Source organism: Oncorhynchus kisutch, linkage group LG18, assembly GCF_002021735.2.
Source record: "Oncorhynchus kisutch isolate 150728-3 linkage group LG18, Okis_V2, whole genome shotgun sequence".
NCBI lineage: Eukaryota > Metazoa > Chordata > Actinopteri > Salmoniformes > Salmonidae > Oncorhynchus > Oncorhynchus kisutch.
The window spans coordinates 81,221,257-81,241,030 of NC_034191.2; positions in this window are offsets into that span (position 1 = coordinate 81,221,257).

The window sequence follows — 19,774 nt, forward strand, 5'->3', positions numbered from 1 at the left end:
ACAGTAAAATGAGTCCTATATCGACATAACCTGAAAGGCCGCTCAGCAAGGAAGAAGCCACTACTCCAAAACCGCCATTAAAAGCCAGACTACGGTTTACAACTGCACATGGGGACAAAGATCATACTTGTTGGAGAAATGTCCTCTGGTCTGATGAAACAAAAATATATGTAACTGTTTGGCCATAATGACCATTGTTATGTTTGGAGGAAAAAGGGGGAGGATTGCAAGCCAAAGAACACCATCCCAACCGTGAAGTACAGGGGTGGCAGCATCAAGTAGTGGGGGTGCTTTGCTGCAGGAGGGACTGGTGCACTTCACAAAATAGATGGCATCATGAGGGAGGAAAATGATGTGGATATATTGAAGCAACATCTCAAGACATCCATCAGGAAGTTAAAGCTTGGTTGCAAATGGACAATGACCCCAAGCATACTTCCAAAGTTGTGGCAAAATGGCTTAAGGACAACAAAGTCAGGGTATTGGAGTGGCAATCACCAAGCCCTGACCTCAATCCTATAGACAATTTGTGAGCAGAACTGAAAAAGCGTGTGTGAGCAATGAGTCAGGTTTGTAGGCCTCCGTTACACCAGCTCTGTCAGGAGGAAGGGGCCAAAATTCACCCAAATTACTGTGGGAAGCTTGTGGAAGGCTACCCAAAACGTTTGACCCAAGTTAAACAATTTAAAGGCAATGCTACCAAATAGTAATTGAGAATTATGTAAACTTCTGACCCACTGGGAATGTGATGAAAGAAATAAAAGCTGAAATAAATCATTCTCTGTCCTATTATTCTGACATTTCACATTCTTAAAATGTGGTGATCCTAACTGACCTAAGACAGTGAATGTTCACAAAGATTAAATGTCAGGATGTGACTGAATGACTGCCAACCCTCTCCTTCCTTTAGAGACAGAACCTATGTGACTGAATTTGGCGTCTCGGTGATGAACCAAGCATCAGTGTTTAGCTCCTGATGAATGCATACACAATCAATATATAGCTGTCAGGATAAGCAGTTCATTATAGTGTATTGAGATTCTGTAGACTGGCAGGCTAAGCAGTTCATTATAGTGTATTGAGACCCTGTTGTCTGACAGTCTAAGCAGTTCATTGTGGCTTTTTGAGACCATGTGGACTGGCAGGCTAAGTAGTTCATTATAGTGTATTGAGACCCTGTAGACTGGCAGGCTAAGCAGTTCATTATAGTGTATTGAGACCCTGTAGACTGGCAGGTTAAGCAGTTCATTATAGTGTATTGAGACCCTGTGGTCTGGCAGGCTTCGCTGCTAGTCCTGTGCAGTATTTAGTTTATGCATTACTTCTTACATTTTTTTGCCCAGAAAACCTTAAGTGTTATTACATACAGCCGGGAAGAACTATTGGATATCAGAGCGACGTCAATTTACCAGCAGTACGACCAGGAATACGACTTTCCCAGAGCGGATCCTTTGTCTGCACCTCCCAGGGCATTTGAACTGATTCCAGAGGCCGACCCAAAACAACACCGTCGGAGGAGAGAGTGCCGGAGCGGTCTTCTAGTGAGGCTTCGGATGTGCACACACCACCCACCACTTCAGAGTATATTACTCGCTAATGTCTAGTCTCTAATTACCAAAGTCGACGAAATCAGGGCAAGAATTTCTTTCCAAAGAGATATCCGGGATTGTAACATACTCTGTTTCACAGAAAGATGTCGGTGCAGCCAACGGGATTATCATTGCATCGCGCCAACAGGAATAAACATCTCTCTGGTAAGAAGAAGAAGGGGGTAGATGTTTCATGATTAACAACTCATGGTGTAATTGTAACATACAGGAAATCAAGTTATTTTGTTCACCTGATCTAGAATTCCTCACAATCAAATGCCGATTGTATTATCTCCCAAGAGAACTCTTCTCGGTTATTGTCACAGCCGTGTATATCACCCCGACCTCACTAATGCTCTTGTGGCTGAATGGAAGCAAGTCCCCGCAGCAATGTTCCAACATCTAGTGGAAGGCCTTCCCAGAAGAGTGGAGGCTGTTATAGCAGCAATGTTCCAACATCTAGTAGAAAGCCTTCCCAGAAGAGTGGAGGCTGTTATAGCAACGATGTTCCAACATCTAGTGGAAAGCCTTCCCAGAAGAGTGGAGGCTGTTATAGCAGCAATGTTCCAACATCTAGTGGAAAGCCTTCTGTTGGGGAATAATCAGAATTAGTTGGTAACATAGGTAAGATGTTTTATATTCATCATATGTTTGTAAGTTACTTCTCATCAGAATGTTTATTTTTGTATAATACTGTGGCAGGGTTTGCAGTCATCTGTTCTCTGTCAAGACTAAGTTATTTGGGCCGGAGATAGGGGAGAGGTCAAGCGTGTATCTCTTGGCTCCACAATGTCTGTGTGCCAGTCAATGTGTCTCTGTGATCTTGTCAAGATAGGATGGATTTGATATATGCCTGTTGATGTGAGGATTTGAGTGGAGGCTGTTACAGCAGCAAAGGGGGAACCAACTCCATATTAAAGCCAATGATTTTGGAAAGAGATGTTCGACAAGCAGGTGTCCACGTACTATTGAATAGCACCAACAAGCATTTACAAACGTACAGATTATTTCAAACAATAAAAAAGTTAGTATTTGTTTTATTTTGTTCAGGTTGGCTTTGGCACTGCATATATTGGGGTCACACCGGTGACCCGGTGTTCTGCTCTCTGATTGGCTGATCTTGACCTTCTCCTGCCTGATTGTCTGTCCCTCCAGAGATGAGATCTCAGACAGTTTCTGGGTGAAGGCGGCCAATAGGGCTCTGCTTACTAGGTCTGGGTACGACTGGGCGGGAAGGAGGAACAGAGAGCAGATGAGAGGTAGGAACGCCAAGTATTATGTAAATGTGGCACTCCTGAAAACCTTGAGCAGGTGAACAAAGACATTTTGTGATATGGGGAGCATTGGACTAGAACCAAAATAGTGTGAGAAACCTTCATTATCCAACTGGACTGGAGGAGGGACATAGAGCAAAGTCTAAGGATACAAATGAAAAAAGAGAGAGCGTTTGGAAAACAGGGAGGAAGACTGTGTTAGGAAGCCACACAGCTTCGGGGTAGCTAGAAAACCACAAGTAAGAGCTCAAAACTAAAAACTTACTACACATGTCAGATTGACAGGAGGAAGCGCTGCACTGCACTTGACCCCCAGTTCTCTCTCTCACACGCACGCACCCCCACAAAGCACCCTGTTCCTTTTGGTGAGAGAGTTCATTCAGAGGGGTTATGGACTGAGCCTTGACAACAATAAGAAGGAGCAAGAGCCCCCCCAGTCCAGTGTTTCAGCCCCCCCCAGTCCAGTGTTTCAGCCCCCCCCAGTCCAGTGTTTCAGCCCCCCCCAGTCCAGTGTTTTAGCCCCCCAGTCCAGTGTTTCAGCCCCCCCAGTCCAGTGTTTCAGCCCCCCCCCCAGTCCAGTGTTTCAGCCCCCCCCCAGTCCAGTGTTTCAGCCCCCCCCCCCCCAGTCCAGTGTTTCAGCCCCCCAGTCCAGTGTTTGAGCCCCCCCAGTCCAGTGTTTCAGCCCCCAGTCCAGTGTTTGAGCCCCCAGTCCAGTGTTTGAGCCCCCCCCAGTCCAGTGTTTGAGCCCCCCCAGTCCAGTGTTTCAGCCCCCCCCAGTCCAGTGTTTCAGCCCCCCAGTCCAGTGTTTCAGCCCCCCAGTCCAGTGTTTGAGCCCCCCCAGTCCAGTGTTTCAGCCCCCAGCCCAGTGTTTGAGCCCCCAGTCCAGTGTTTGAGCCCCCCCCAGTCCAGTGTTTCAGCCCCCCCAGTCCAGTGTTTCAGCCCCCCCAGTCCAGTGTTTCAGCCCCCCCAGTCCAGTGTTTGAGCCCCCCACAGTCCAGTGTTTCAGCCCCCCAGTCCAGTGTTTCAGCCCCCCAGTCCAGTGTTTCAGCCCCCCCCAGTCCAATGTTTCAGCCCCCCCCCCCAGTCCAGTGTTTCAGCCCCCCCCAGTCCAGTGTTTCAGCCCCCCCCCCCCAGTCCAGTGTTTCAGCCCCCCCCCAGTCCAGTGTTTCAGCCCCCCCCCCAGTCCAGTGTTTCAGCCCCAGTCCAGTCCAGTGTTTCAGTCCCCAGTCCAGTGTTTTAGCCCCCCAGTCCAGTGTTTTAGCCCCCCAGTCCAGTGTTTTAGCCCCCCAGTCCAGTGTTTCAGCCCCCCAGTCCAGTGTTTCAGCCCCCCAGTCCAGTGTTTTAGCCCCCCAGTCCAGTGTTTTAGCCCCCCAGTCCAGTGTTTTAGCCCCCCAGTCCAGTGTTTCAGCCCCCCCAGTCCAGTGTTTCAGCCCCCCCCCCCAGTCCAGTGTTTCAGCCCCCCCCCCAGTCCAGTGTTTCAGCCCCCCAGTCCAGTGTTTGAGCCCCCCAGTCCAGTGTTTGAGCCCCCCCAGTCCAGTGTTTCAGCCCCCCCCAGTCCAGTGTTTCAGCCCCCCCAGTCCAGTGTTTGAGCCCCCCCCAGTCCAGTGTTTCAGCCCCCCAGTCCAGTGTTTCAGCCCCCCAGTCCAGTGTTTCAGCCCCCCCCAGTCCAATGTTTCAGCCCCCCCCCCCAGTCCAGTGTTTCAGCCCCCCCCAGTCCAGTGTTTCAGCCCCCCCCCCCAGTCCAGTGTTTCAGCCCCCCCCCCCAGTCCAGTGTTTCAGCCCCCCCCCCCCAGTCCAGTGTTTCAGCCCCAGTCCAGTCCAGTGTTTCAGTCCCCAGTCCAGTGTTTGAGCCCCCCCCCAGTCCAGTGTTTCAGTCCCCAGTCCAGTGTTTGAGCCCCCCCCCCAGTCCAGTGTTTCAGCCCCCAGTCCAGTGTTTCAGCCCCCCCCCAGTCCAGTGTTTGAGCCCCCCACCCAGTCCAGTGTTTCAGCCCCCCCCCCAGTCCAGTGTTTCAGCCCCCCCCCCAGTCCAGTGTTTCAGCCCCCCCCCCCAGTCGTGTTTCAGCCCCCCCCAGTCCAGTGTTTCAGCCTCCCCCCCCCCAGTCCAGTGTTTCAGCCCCCCCCAGTCCAGTGTTTCAGCCCCCCCCCCCCCCCCAGTCCAGTGTTTCAGCCCCCCAGTCCAGTGTTTGAGCTCCCCCAGTCCAGTGTTTCAGCCCCCAGTCCAGTGTTTTTAAAAACCTGGCCAATCAGCTGTCTCCAGGTTGAACTGTGACAGGCCAATCAGCTGTCTCCAGGTTGAACTGTGACAGGCCAATCAGCTGTCTCCAGGTTGAACTGTGACAGGCCAATCAGCTGTCTCCAGGTTGAACTGTGACAGGCCAATCAGCTGTCTGCAGGTTGAACTGCGATAGGCCAATCAGCTGTCTCCAGGTTGATCTGCGATAGGCCAATCAGCTGTCTCCAGGTTGATCTGCGATAGGCCAATCAGCTGTCTCCAGATTGAACTGCGATAGGCCAATCAGCTGTCTCCAGGTTGAACTGTGACAGGCCAATCAGCTGTCTCCAGGTTGAACTGTGATAGGCCAATCAGCTGTCTCCAGGTTGAACTGCGATAGGCCAATCAGCTGTCTCCAGGTAGAACTGTGATAGGCCAATCAGCTGTCTCCAGGTTGAATTGCAATAGGCCAATCAGCTGTCTCCAGACACACACACACCAACGACCGGTCTCCCGAGCAGCAGACAGGTGTCCGGACTGACAGGCTAAGCTCTCATCAAATACACATAGCAGGGACGTACCATATACTCCGAATGAGTCCCTTGTGGCACCCTGTTCCCTATTTAGTGCACTACTTTTGACCCAGGGCCAGTAGAACTCTGGTAGAAAGTGATGTCCTATATATGGAATAAGGCCCCATTTGGGATGCATTATAAGGGCACTAGGTTCATGGAAGGTACACAGGTAGTCTATGGGTCTTCCCTTTTACAGACACTAACAGTCTTTTCATAGAGGTCTTATTCAAACATTTTACTATTTTAAAGAGAGAAGAATTAAGACAATAGCTACAGGTTAGATAACGTTAGATCGTCACTTGATTTAATGCTACAGATTAGCCTGTATTGTTTATCAATGCAGGAATTGAAACGTCAAATATAGTTGATGAAATATGTCATAATCGACCCCGAAGTACATTCTGATTAGCTCCTATTGGGAATAGTTTCTGTTATTTACCCTTGGTCTGAGAACAGAATGATCAGAAACACCTGTTACCACCAAAACTAGTCAAATGTCATGCTACATACGTCACTAGCATACTCTATTACTGTAAATATGCATCCCAAATGGAAATCTATTCCCTATATAGTGCAGTACGTTTGACCAGAGCCCATATGGTGTGTCATTTGGCCTTTTGGTCAAAAGTTGTTTACTATATAGGTAGTCAAGTTGTATTTGGGACACCGAGTTACTGTTGCTATGATACTGGAACGGTGTCACAATAACTGTACTCTGGTAGCTGTTCTTGTAGCCTTCGGTTGACAAGGGCTTTCTTCCTTCCTTTCCTTTCTTCCGATGGCAGCAGGAACTGACGTTAGGTCGTACCCCACATAGGACCTGGAGGGCAGCTGGTAACAGGAACTGACGTTAGGTCATACCCCACATAGGAGCTGGAGGGCAGCTGGCAGCAGGAACTGACGTTAGGTCGTACCCCACATAGGAGCTGGAGGGCAGTTGGCAGCAGGAACTGACGTCAGGTCGTACCCCACATAGGACCTGGAGGGCAGCTGGTAACAGGAACTGACGTTAGGTCATACCCCACATAGGAGCTGGAGGGCAGCTGGCAGCAGGAACTGACGTTAGGTCATACCCCACATAGGAGCTGGAGGGCAGCTGGCAGCAGGAACTGACGTTAGGTCATACCCCATATAGGAGCTGGAGGGCAGCTGGCAGCAGGAACTGACGTCAGGTCGTACCCCACATAGGACCTGGAGGGCAGCTGGTAACAGGAACTGACGTTAGGTCATACCCCACATAGGAGCTGGAGGGCAGCTGGCAGCAGGAACTGACGTTAGGTCATACCCCACATAGGAGCTGGAGGGCAGCTGGCAGCAGGAACTGACGTTAGGTCATACCCCATATAGGAGCTGGAGGGCAGCTTGCAGCAGGAACTGACGTCAGGTCGTACCCCACATAGGAGCTGGAGGGCAGCTGGTAGCAGGAACTGACGTTAGGTCATACCCCACATAGGAGCTGGAGGGCAGCTGGTAACAGGAACTGACGTTACGTCGTACCCCACATAGGAGCTGGAGGGCAGCTGGTAGTAGGAACTGACGTTAGGTCGTACCCCACATAGGAGCTGGAGGGCAGCTGGCAGGAGGAACTGACATTAGGTCGTACCCCACATAGGAGCTGGAGGGCAGCTGGCAGCAGGAACTGACATTAGGTCGTACCCCACATAGGAGCTGGTGGGCAGCTGGCAGCAGGAACTGACGTTAGGTCGTACCCCACATAGGAGCTGGAGGGCAGCTGGTAACAGGAACTGACGTTACGTCGTACCCCACATAGGCGCTGGAGGGCAGCTGGTAGGAGGAACTGACGTTAGGTCGTACCCCACATAGGAGCTGGAGGGCAGCTGGCAGCAGGAACTGACATTAGGTCGTACCCCACATAGGAGCTGGAGGGCAGCTGGCAGCAGGAACTGACATTAGGTCGTTAGGTTCCTGCTGCCAGCTGGTGGGCAGCTGGCAGCAGGAACTGACGTTAGGTCATACCCCACATAGGAGCTGGTGGGCAGCTTGCAGCAGGAACTGACGTCAGGTCATACCCCACATAGGAGCTGGAGGGCAGAGATACACACCAACTATGAGCTCTGATCTGAGGGGGTTCAGCTCCTATTATCTGACACTCCGTCCAGAATGGTACCCTATTTCCTATATAGTGCACTACTTTTTTACCAGGTCTCATAGGTTATATGGATAATGTGTCATTTGGGACGTAAACAGCGTGGACTGTTACCTACCATCTAGTCTCCCTCAGTGTAATCACAGTTATGCCAGGGAAGACATTTGGGGGCCCGTTTCAAAATGCTACCAGGGGGCCCCCTACCCCCAAAAAGGGAAATATTTCCCCATACATGAAGTATTATGATAATTAATAACCTGGTACTAAAAATACCTCTTCAGTTCTTGTGTTTCAGTCCGACTCCGGCGTTATGGACAATACAGTTGGACCCTGAGTAGTGAGGCTGAAATATTCCTGATAAACTGCTTAGTTACCCGAAGGCCCAGCCGTGGGGGGGAGCTGCTCACCCGAAGGCCCAGCCGTGGGGGGAGCTGCTGACCCGAAGGCCCAGCCGTGAGGGGGAGCTGCTGACCCGAAGGCCCAGCCGTGAGGGAGAGCTGCTGACCCGAAGGCCCAGCCGTGAGGGAGAGCTGCTGACCCGAAGGCCCAGCCGTGGGGGGGAGCTGCTGACCCCAAAGGCCCAGCCGTGAGCAGGGGCTGCTGACCCAAAGGCCCAGCTGTGAGGGGGAGCTGCTGACCCGAAGGCCCAGCCGTGAAGGGGAGCTGCTGACCCGAAGGCCTAGCCGTGAGGGGGGGCATGGGAAAGCTCCTTGCGGAGGTGGCCCAACCGGTGGGCCTGATAGTCCCTGGGAGGGGGAGGGATGGCGCCGCTGGGCTTCAGGGGATGCTCATCTGGGGGAAAATATCTTAATCCTTAACAAGATTGTGTGGAAAACAACGTTGGCTCAGATTATAGAAGGTAAAGCCACAGTTTAATGTGTTGCAAGTCCACACAACTGTGGAAAGGTTAACACACAATAAACAACTGCTGCTAAATTACCACGTTATGTTCTTATTCAAATAGCAGACCAGCAATCAAGCACGAACAAGCCTTAACAATTGCAATAGCTTGGCCCTGGGAAAATACAAATGCTCAGGTCGCCATCTACTGGTGACATTCTGTAGTCACACCCTCCTAATGGTTCCTGACAATTTTACATTGCATGTTAAAAGGCTGGTAGTGTCCTCAGTGTCATATTGTGGTTAGAATCTTATCTCCTATACCCCATGGCATGAGTCAGTAACAACCACTACCTCTGAAAATGAATCCTGCTGTCGTTCTTCCATTTCTGAAAAAATGAAACAAACAGAAAGTGTCTCCCACGGACGGTTACTCTCTGAGGTGCCCAGCCTAGACAAAATAGACACCTCTCTGCCCAGGAAAGAGGACGTAGACCTGTACAACACGTAAATAACATTCAATATATGAGGCCGACATTAATAGGCCTTCAACTGAATGGAGTGGTACCTAATAACATAACAGTGCACTACTTCCATAGGGTTTATAGTAATGCACTATAATGGGGAATATGGCGTCATTCGGGACGGCAACATTCTCTGTTACACTCACTTCCCCCTCGACAAAAACATTGGAATCCTTTCCATCCCTTGAGTCGAGAAATTCAAATAAAAAGGCATGTCTTGGAATTCAGCTGATACAGTAAGGTAGGAAGAGGAATATTCAGCTGATACAGTAAGGTAGGAAGAGGAGTAGGAAGAGGAATATTCAGCTGATACAGTAAGGTAGGAAGAGGAATATTCAGCTGATACAGTCAGGTAGGAAGAGGAGTAGGAAGAGGAATATTCAGCTGATACAGTAAGGTAGGAAGAGGAATATTCAGCTGATACAGTCAGGTAGGAAGAGGAGTAGGAAGAGGAATATTCAGCTGATACAGTCAGGTAGGAAGAGGAGTAGGAAGAGGAATATTCAGCTGATACAGTAAGGTAGGAAGAGGAATATTCAGCTGATACAGTAAGGTAGGAAGAGGAGTAGGAAGAGTAATATTCAGCTGATACAGTAAGGTAGGAAGAGGAGTAGGAAGAGGAATATTCAGCTGGTACAGTAAGGTAGGAAGAGGAGTAGGAAGAGGAATATTCAGCTGGTACAGTAAGGTAGGAAGAGGAGTAGGAAGAGTAATATTCAGCTGATACAGTAAGGTAGGAAGAGGAATAGTCAGCTGATACAGTAAGGTAGGAAGAGGAGTAGGAAGAGGAATATTCAGCTGATACAGTAAGGTAGGAAGAGGAATATTCAGCTGATACAGTAAGGTAGGAAGAGGAGTAGGAAGAGGAATATTCAGCTGATACAGTAAGGTAGGAAGAGGAGTAGGAAGAGTAATATTCAGCTGATACAGTAAGGTAGGAAGAGGAGTAGGAAGAGGAATAGTCAGCTGATACAGTAAGGTAGGAAGAGGAATATTCAGCTGATACAGTAAGGTAGGAAGAGGAATAGGAAGAGTAATATTCAGCTGATACAGTAAGGTAGGAAGAGGAGTAGGAAGAGGAATATTCAGCTGATACAGTAAGGTAGGAAGAGGAGTAGGAAGAGGAATATTCAGCTGATACAGTAAGGTAGGAAGAGGAGTAGGAAGAGTAATATTCAGCTGATACAGTAAGGTAGGAAGAGGAATATTCAGCTGATACAGTAAGGTAGGAAGAGGAGTAGGAAGAGGAATATTCAGCTGATACAGTAAGGTAGGAAGAGGAATATTCAGCTGGTACAGTAAGGTAGGAAGAGGAGTAGGAAGAGGAATATTCAGCTGATACAGTAAGGAGTAGGAAGAGGAGTAGGAAGAGAGAATAGTCAGCTGATACAGTAAGGTAGGAAGAGGAATATTCAGCTGGTACAGTAAGGTAGGAAGAGGAGTAGGAAGAGTAATATTCAGCTGATACAGTAAGGTAGGAAGAGGAATATTCAGCTGATACAGTAAGGTAGGAAGAGGAATATTCAGCTGATACAGTAAGGTAGGAAGAGGAGTAGGAAGAGGAATATTCAGCTGATACAGTAAGGTAGGAAGATGAATATTCAGCTGGTACAGTAAGGTAGGAAGAGGAGTAGGAAGAGTAATATTCAGCTGATACAGTAAGGTAGGAGGAGGAATATTCAGCTGATACAGTAAGGTAGGAAGAGGAATATTCAGCTGATACAGTAAGGTAGGAAGAGGAATAGGAAGAGGAATATTAAGCTGGTACAGTAAGGTAGGAAGAGGAGTAGGAAGAGGAATATTCAGCTGATACAGTAAGGTAGGAAGAGGAGTAGGAAGAGTAATATTCAGCTGAAACAGTAAGGTAGGAAGAGGAATATTCAGCTGATACAGTAAGGTAGGAAGAGGAGTAGGAAGAGTAATATTCAGCTGAAACAGTAAGGTAGGAAGAGGAATATTCAGCTGATACAGTAAGGTAGGAAGAGGAGTAGGAAGAGGAATATTCAGCTGATACAGTAAGGTAGGAAGAGGAATATTCAGCTGGTACAGTAAGGTAGGAAGAGTAATATTCAGCTGATACAGTAAGGTAGGAAGAGGAATATTCAGCTGATACAGTAAGGTAGGAAGAGGAGTAGGAAGAGGAATATTCAGCTGATACAGTAAGGTAGGAAGAGGAATATTCAGCTGGTACAGTAAGGTAGGAAGAGGAGTAGGAAGAGTAATATTCAGCTGATACAGTAAGGTAGGAAGAGTAATATTCAGCTGATACAGTAAGGTAGGAAGAGGAATATTCAGCTGATACAGTAAGGTAGGAAGAGGAGTAGGAAGAAGAATATTCAGCTGATACAGTAAGGTAGGAAGAGGAATATTCAGCTGATACAGTAAGGTAGGAAGAGGAGTAGGAAGAGGAATATTCAGCTGATACAGTAAGGTAGGAAGAGGAATATTCAGCTGATACAGTAAGGTAGGAAGAGGAGTAGGAAGAGTAATATTCAGCTGATACAGTAAGGTAGGAAGAGGAGTCGGAAGAGTAATATTCAGCTGATACAGTAAGGTAGGAAGAGGAGTAGGAAGAGGAATAGTCAGCTGATACAGTAAGGTAGGAAGAGGAATATTCAGCCGATACAGTAATGTAGGAAGAGGAATATTCAGCTGATACAGTAAGGTAGGAAGAGGAGTAGGAAGAGGAATATTCAGCTGATACAGTAAGGTAGGAAGAGGAGTAGGAAGAGGAATATTCAGCCGATACAGTAATGTAGGAAGAGGAATATTCAGCCGATACAGTAATGTAGGAAGAGGAATATTCAGCTGATACAGTAAGGTAGGAAGAGGAGTAGGAAGAGGAATATCCAGCTGATACAGTAAGGTAGGAAGAGGAGTAGGAAGATGGAATATTCAGCTGATACAGTAAGGTAGGAAGAGGAATAGTCAGCTGATACAGTAAGGTAGGAAGAGGAGTAGGAAGAGGGAATATTCAGCTGATACAGTAAGGTAGGAAGAGGAATAGTCAGCTGATACAGTAAGGTAGGAGGAGGAATAGTCAGCTGATACAGTAAGGTAGGAAGAGGAATATTCAGCTGATACAGTAAGGTAGAAAGAGGAGTAGGAAGAGGAATATTCAGCTGATACAGTAAGGTAGGAAGAGGAGTAGGAAGAGGGAATATTCAGCTGATACAGTCAGGTAGGAAGAGGAATAGTCAGCTGATACAGTAAGGTAGGAAGAGGAATAGTCAGCTGATACAGTAAGGTAGGAAGAGGAATATTCAGCTGATACAGTAAGGTAGGAAGAGGAATAGTCAGCTGATACAGTAAGGTAGGAAGAGGAGTAGGAAGAGGGAATATTCAGCTGATACAGTAAGGTAGGAAGAGGAATAGTCAGCTGATACAGTAAGGTAGAAAGAGGAATATTCAGCTGATACAGTAAGGTAGGAAGAGGAATATTCAGCTGATACAGTAAGGTAGGAAGAGGAATATTCAGCTGATACAGTAAGGTAGGAAGAGGAGTAGGAAGAGGGAATATTCAGCTGATACAGTAAGGTAGGAAGAGGGAATATTCAGCTGATACAGTAAGGTAGGAAGAGGAATAGTCAGCTGATACAGTAAGGTAGGAAGAGGAATAGTCAGCTGATACAGTAAGGTAGGAAGAGGAATATTCAGCTGATACAGTAAGGTAGGAAGAGGAATAGTCAGCTGATACAGTAAGGTAGGAAGAGGAGTAGGAAGAGGGAATATTCAGCTGATACAGTAAGGTAGGAAGAGGAATAGTCAGCTGATACAGTAAGGTAGGAAGAGGAATATTCAGCTGATACAGTAAGGTAGGAAGAGGAATATTCAGCTGATACAGTAAGGTAGGAAGAGGAGTAGGAAGAGGGAATATTCAGCTGATACAGTAAGGTAGGAAGAGGAATATTCAGCTGATACAGTAAGGTAGGAAGAGGAATAGTCAGCTGATACAGTAAGGTAGGAAGAGGAGTAGGAAGAGGGAATATTCAGCTGATACAGTAAGGTAGGAAGAGGAATAGTCAGCTGATACAGTAAGGTAGGAAGAGGAATATTCAGCTGATACAGTAAGGTAGGAAGAGGAGTAGGAAGAGGAATATTCAGCTGATACAGTAAGGTAGGAAGAGGAGTAGGAAGAGGAATATTCAGCTGATACAGTAAGGTAGGAAGAGGAATATTCAGCTGGTACAGTAAGGTAGGAAGAGGAGTAGGAAGAGTAATATTCAGCTGATACAGTAAGGTAGGAAGAGGAGTAGGAAGAGGAATATTCAGCTGATACAGTAAGGTAGGAAGAGGAGTAGGAAGAGTAATATTCAGCTGATACAGTAAGGTAGGAAGAGGAATATTCAGCTGGTACAGTAAGGTAGGAAGAGGAGTAGGAAGAGGAATATTCAGCTGATACAGTAAGGTAGGAAGAGGAATATTCAGTTGAATCTTCTCCATTTTACCCACAAACAAAATCACCTGTAATCTAGTAAAGCATATATATATATTTTTTTATATTGCCAGTATAATTTAGCAAAGGATCTTTACAGTCATTTTTAATGTGTAATTCAAATCGTAAAGTGAAACATTTGCTGTAATTATCCGACCTCAAATAAAGATACGTTTAATGTCTTCTGCTGCTTTGACATGCTTCGTCCGAACAGCGATCTAATGCCCACGTCTCGGCAACATCTTGCCAGTGCTCTCCATACTATATCGACCCGATGCATCTAGTATACATCGGGCCATCGTCGGTGCGATGTGTGTGTGCTATCTGGGCCTAATCATATTTAGGAAGTACATTTCCTTGTAAAAAAAATTACGTATTGTGCTTCTCCGCCCATGATACATAGGCAGCCTACTCCACTTCATGGAGACCACACATATACTCGGCGCACTTGATAGGTAGGCTACTTAATAACCTGACAAAGATGTTGGTTCCCAATTGGGGAACCAGCCCCCCCACCGTCAGCAGGAACGGTGGCGCACTGAATGCAAAAATATTCTTAGAAATATTTAACCTCCACACATTAACAAGTCCAATAGCTCAAATGAAAGATAAACAACTTGTTTATCTAGCCAGCAAGTCAGATTTCTAAAATGTTTTACGGCGAAAACATAGCACATATTTATGTCAAACCACCACCGAAGACGCACCGAAGACACAGCTAATTTCCATAGCCAAATTTAACAAAATATGCAATCACCAAACGCAGGATTAAAAGAAAAATAATTTCACTAACCTTTTGAAATCTTCATCAGATGACAGTAATATAACATGTTACACAGTACATTTGTTTTTTTCAATAATATGCTATAAATATCCGTAAATCTCTGTTTACAATGACGCCATGTTAAAAAAATGCTACTCAAATGTCCGGAGAAATGACGATGGCTTCTCCACACGCCGTCAGCTAACATGGAATACACAACATAAACTTTGACTAAATATGCATGTTCTACATATATATAGAAAGATACACTTCTTCTAAATGCAATCGCTGTGTTACATTTATTTTTAACTTTACAGATTTCGTTCACTAGGCTATAATGTGAGTCGGCGCTCAGGAATTAGCATTTTGGCTCCTCCACAGAAACCCAAATTTAACACATAAATGTTCCCTTACCTTTGCTGTTCTTCCATCAGAAGACCTGGAAGGGTTTATACTTACCAAAAACAGCTTTAGTTTTGAAGTCTGTGTCTTTCCGTTATCAAACACGACATATTTCGGTTGAAATGCAGCCAAAAAGTAAAGTTGGTGCGCACCAAAACGTTGAAATTACATATTATATGTCGACTAAACTTGTCAAACTATGTTCAGAACACAGCGTTAGCATGTTATATAGCTTCACAGCAATTCTCAGGACGAAGAGAAACACAGGCATCGTTTAATCAATCTTGGAAGAAAGACACCACCGGAGCAGAACGCGCATGAGAGTAACCTGTTTTCCCGCGTGACCGAAAGGATTCGGCCCGCCAATACTCTCGTGAGCGCGCGATTCACACAATGAGAAGCCCCATTGAAAGCGGACACCGCGCTGAAGGCACATAAACTGTTCCCAGGACCGTAGGTGCTTGGGAAGGGTGGGGGCGATGACGTCAAAGTTGGGCCAACTTTTATGATGACAAGAGAGAGTTTGGGAGAATGAGTGCCCTGAGAGTTCTGCTTTACTTACAGACATAATTTAAACGGTTTTAGAAGCTTTAGAGTGTTTTCTATTCAATAATAATTTTTAATTGCATATATTAGCAATTTTTGACCGATTTTTTTTCTGTTTACTATGGGCACGCAATCACCCCAAAGGGGGCAGCAATCAGCCCTATCCTTAACAGGTTTGCAGCAGCGAATTCTGAGTGAATAATGAGACAAAATACGTGTTTTTAATACAATTGGTAAACCAACGCATACAAAGCAAAAAGACGACCCTTTCCAAATAATCTGCGGGACAACGAAAATATTTTCATCCCAAAGCCGTCTGTCCCCAGACTCCCACAAGGAAAAATTCAGACCGCGCCGCAATGGTAGTTCGGGACTCGCAGCCATATACAGTTGAAGTCAGAAGTTTACATACACCTTAGCCAAATACTTTTAAACTCAGTTGTTCACAATTCCTGACATTTAATCCTTGTAAAAATTCCCTGTCTTAGGTCAGTTAGGATCACCACTTCATTTTAAGAATGTGAAATGTCAGAATAATAGTAGAAAGAATGTGTAGCTAGATGTAGAAGACTAATGTTAACTAGCTAACATTGCCCATGAATGGAAGTTAGGCAAGAGAGCAATCATTTTAGCCAGGTAGCCAACAACAAAAAAGGTTTTGTCAACATGAAAGAGAGGATGAGAGGACGGCTTTGACGTTTCTCTACAAGTAGGGTGAGTCAACATGCTTTTCTACTTGCACCAACACACACACACACACATATACACAGAAATCAGAACCATGGACAGCCACATCATATTTAGCTTATCTTGATTGGACTAAATTGTTTTTTCTATCTTTTTAGACCAAGCAGAGGTGATTTGATGATGTTGAAATGTTGACATTGAAATGGTGCTATAATAGTGAAGACAGCTCCTGTTTTCTTTGCGACTTGTGGTAACTCTCTGTGGTTCTAAATCAATACTTGTTTAGTGGTCCGAAAATGTCACATTAATAACTTGCTTGACCGTGCTGTAGGTCATATCTGTTACACTGCAATGTGCTTTGTGGACTTCACGGGACAGAGGTCGCTCTCCGTTTTTTTTTTATAAAACAAAGGAGTGGTTGAATTTATTCTGCCACTGTGTCTTCTTATTGTCTCAGTCCTATATATATATATATATCAGTCACAAGGCAGAATTTTCTTGTTTGCTTATGGCCTTACACAGCTGGTTGAGTGCGGTCTTAGTTCCATCATCAGCCTGTGGTGGTAAATAGACGGCTACGAATAATATAGATTAAAACTCTCTTGGTAGATAGTGTGGTCTATAGCTTATCATGAGGTACTCTACCTCGGGCGAGCAAAAACCTTGACTACCTTAGACACCCCCACACCCCTCGTCTTAGCAGACGTAGCTGTTCTGTCCTGCCGATACACGGAAAACCAACTGTATATTATCATTGTCGTTTAGCCACGACTCTGTGAAACATAAGATATAGGTTTTAGGGGGGGCGCTCAAGATGCCGACATGAGAGGGTGTAACATTTCTTGCTGAGTTACAATTTCAGGGTTTTCTCACAAAGTTTATAGTTTTAGACTGCAGTTGAATTATTATTATTTTTTCACAAAAAAATGTATATGTAACCATTCAATGTACCTATTTAGATAGTTTTTGTAATGAATTAAACCATTGAAATATATTTGACGATTTCCAACGAACAAGCTAGCTATCTTAAAGTTTCAGCGTGTTTAGTTAAGTTATCCTGCTAACATCTTCATAGCTAGTAGCATGTAATCAGGACATGACCAAACTGTTGCTGAGATAATGGATGTTGAAACTTCCAAGGAGAAAAGAGGCATTGTTGAAACTCACTCATATGCTTGCATTGTAAAAAAGGGGGGTGAATGCGATTCATACGTAGCAAATTAGCAAATTCCAAAGAAGCTGAGAAGTGAACCATCAATGAGCCAGCTACGGGACAACATCGTCCGCATCCTCACGGCTAAAATCAAAGAGAGTACAGATAACATCATGAATTTGGTGTAAAAGAACACTGTCAGTACCAAAACTAAGTAGCAAATTCCAAAGAAGCTGAGAAGTGAACCATCAATGAGCCAGCTACGGGACAACATCGTCCGCATCCTCACGGCTAAAATCAAAGAGAGTACAGATAACATCATGAATTTGGTGTAAAAGAACACTGTCAGTATCGTTAACCTGAAGAAATCGATTGGTTTCAGTGCTGAGGAAGTAAAAACTCTGAAGCAGCAGAACGCAACATTGAACATTCAGGTTGAAAAGCAGGAGAAGAAACTCACTGAAATGGAGTCAAAGGTCAACGAGAATGACCGATATAGTCTTCGAATTTTTGGAATAGCAGAAAAATCTGACGAGAACATCAAAGCAAGAGTGAAGAACATTTGCAGGGCAATTAGTCCTGGAGGAGGAGCGAAATGTTGCAGGTTCTCTGGATGTAGTGCACCGCCTGGGTAGGCTGAGAGATGGGGGAAACAACCAGCCACCACGACCAGTGATCATGAGATTCATCTCCAGTGAGGGACATGACATGGAAAAGTGCAAAGAAAAATGACTATTTAAAGAAGAACAACCACCTGAGGTTCAAGGAGGATCTGACAGCATTTGACAAAGAAGCTCGGAATCGTCTGTGGCCGATGATTGAGAGAGCAAGGAAGGAAGGAAGGGAAGTAAGGAAGGGAAGGAAGGAGGGGAAGGGAAGGGAAGGAAGGAAGGAAGGAAGGAAAGGAAGGGAAGGAAGGAAGGAAGGAAGGAAGGAAGGAAGGAAGGAAGGAAGGAAGGAAGGAAGGAAGGAAGGAAGGAAGGAAGGAAGGAAAGGAAAGGAAAGGAAAAGGAAGGAAGGAAGGAAGGAAGGAAGGAAGGAAGGAAAGGAAGGAAGGGAAAAGTGCATGCTTTGATGGGAGCCAAGGCTTCTGTTAATGGAAGGGAAATTCACACTGACGCCTAGTTTGTTGACTGCTGGATTTATCAAGTGAGTTTTATTTGCATCTGATAAAACTTTATATTTTTATATTTTTTTGAGGAAAGAGCATTGTTTGTGTCAAACTTTTTATATATATATTTATTTTTTCTGACAGGGAAATTCGCACTGACACTTAATGTTAGCTTGATGACTATTCGTTTATACCAATCTATGGTACAATGTTATTTGTCACTGTATAAAAATATAATTTAGGGTCAACCACTTGCGTGGTGGAAAAGACTGTTTTTATTTGCAACTAGTAAGAACTATTCTTTTTGTGAGACCCTGATTCAAGTTTAATATTCTTCATATAGTCACTGTAAATGTCCATTTCTGTTTTTTCTATTAATGCCAGGGGAATCCGTAATATTTTGAAAAGGGAATCTTTAATTTTGTATTGTAAGAGTCCCGACTTGTATTTAATTCAAGAAACTCATGCCTGTTCCACAGATACTGCGTTTTGGAAGAGTCAATGGGGGAATGATATTTGGTTTTCGTTTGGTATTAAATCGGTCAGCAGGTGTCGCTATTTAAAAGGCAACTTTAAGGGTCATATACTGAGTCATGAAGCAGATAATACAGGGAGATGGATTATACTATTGGTAGATGTCAACCACGTTCAATTCATTGTTGTGAATACTTATGCTTCCAATAACAAGTTAAGTAACTGTATTGTATTTAGAGACATTGAGAGGAAAATAAATAAAATTATGTCTAAATTTCCTTTGGCCAAAGTAATATGGGGTGGAGATTTTTTGCCTGTATTTATAGTATAATTTTTGGGATTGACATACAGAATTTGGTAAAAAAATAAATATAATTGGACCGGTTGTACTATTTAATGGTTTTGATGCAATGATTTATTTCAGAAATTCTGACATAAAGATGTAGTATATGTAATTCGACTGCTAACAATACTAGGTACATTTCATATTTGCAAATAGTCTAATTCAAAACCTGTTTTCACTTTGAGTTTGAACTTTACTTTAACTAAAAAACTAAAAATGAAAAAACAATAAGAACTTGTATAATTAATGAATAATTTGTTTAGGATTCCTGTAAATAGTTTGTTTTTATGCTTGTTTACATGTGCCTATTCCTCTTTGTTGATATTTGTTAAGAAGAAGAAAAAAAGATATTCGTTTTTAATGTCCCCTTGGTAGAACAGTCAGTGATTGCACATTGGCTGATAGAACAGGTTATCCACCAGACTAACTCTCACAAGGCACCCTGATCTCCACCCCCTGTATTTCCTTCATGTGAATGATGGGGATTTGGGCCAGGTCTGGGGGCAACATTACATCCTTCCTGTCCGAAAAAATCCTTTGTCCAGTTAAGAGTAATCGCTGTTCTGATGTCCTTTTTTTTCAGTCATGAGACCACAGCATGAACATTATGTAAAGAATAAGTTACAATGTGAAACACCACAAAATAGCACAATTGGAGCAAAAAGAGCCCCTAAAACAGCAGTCATCCCCACTGGTGTCATTGTGTTGTGACACCGCTGATGACCCGAGGCCACATCTG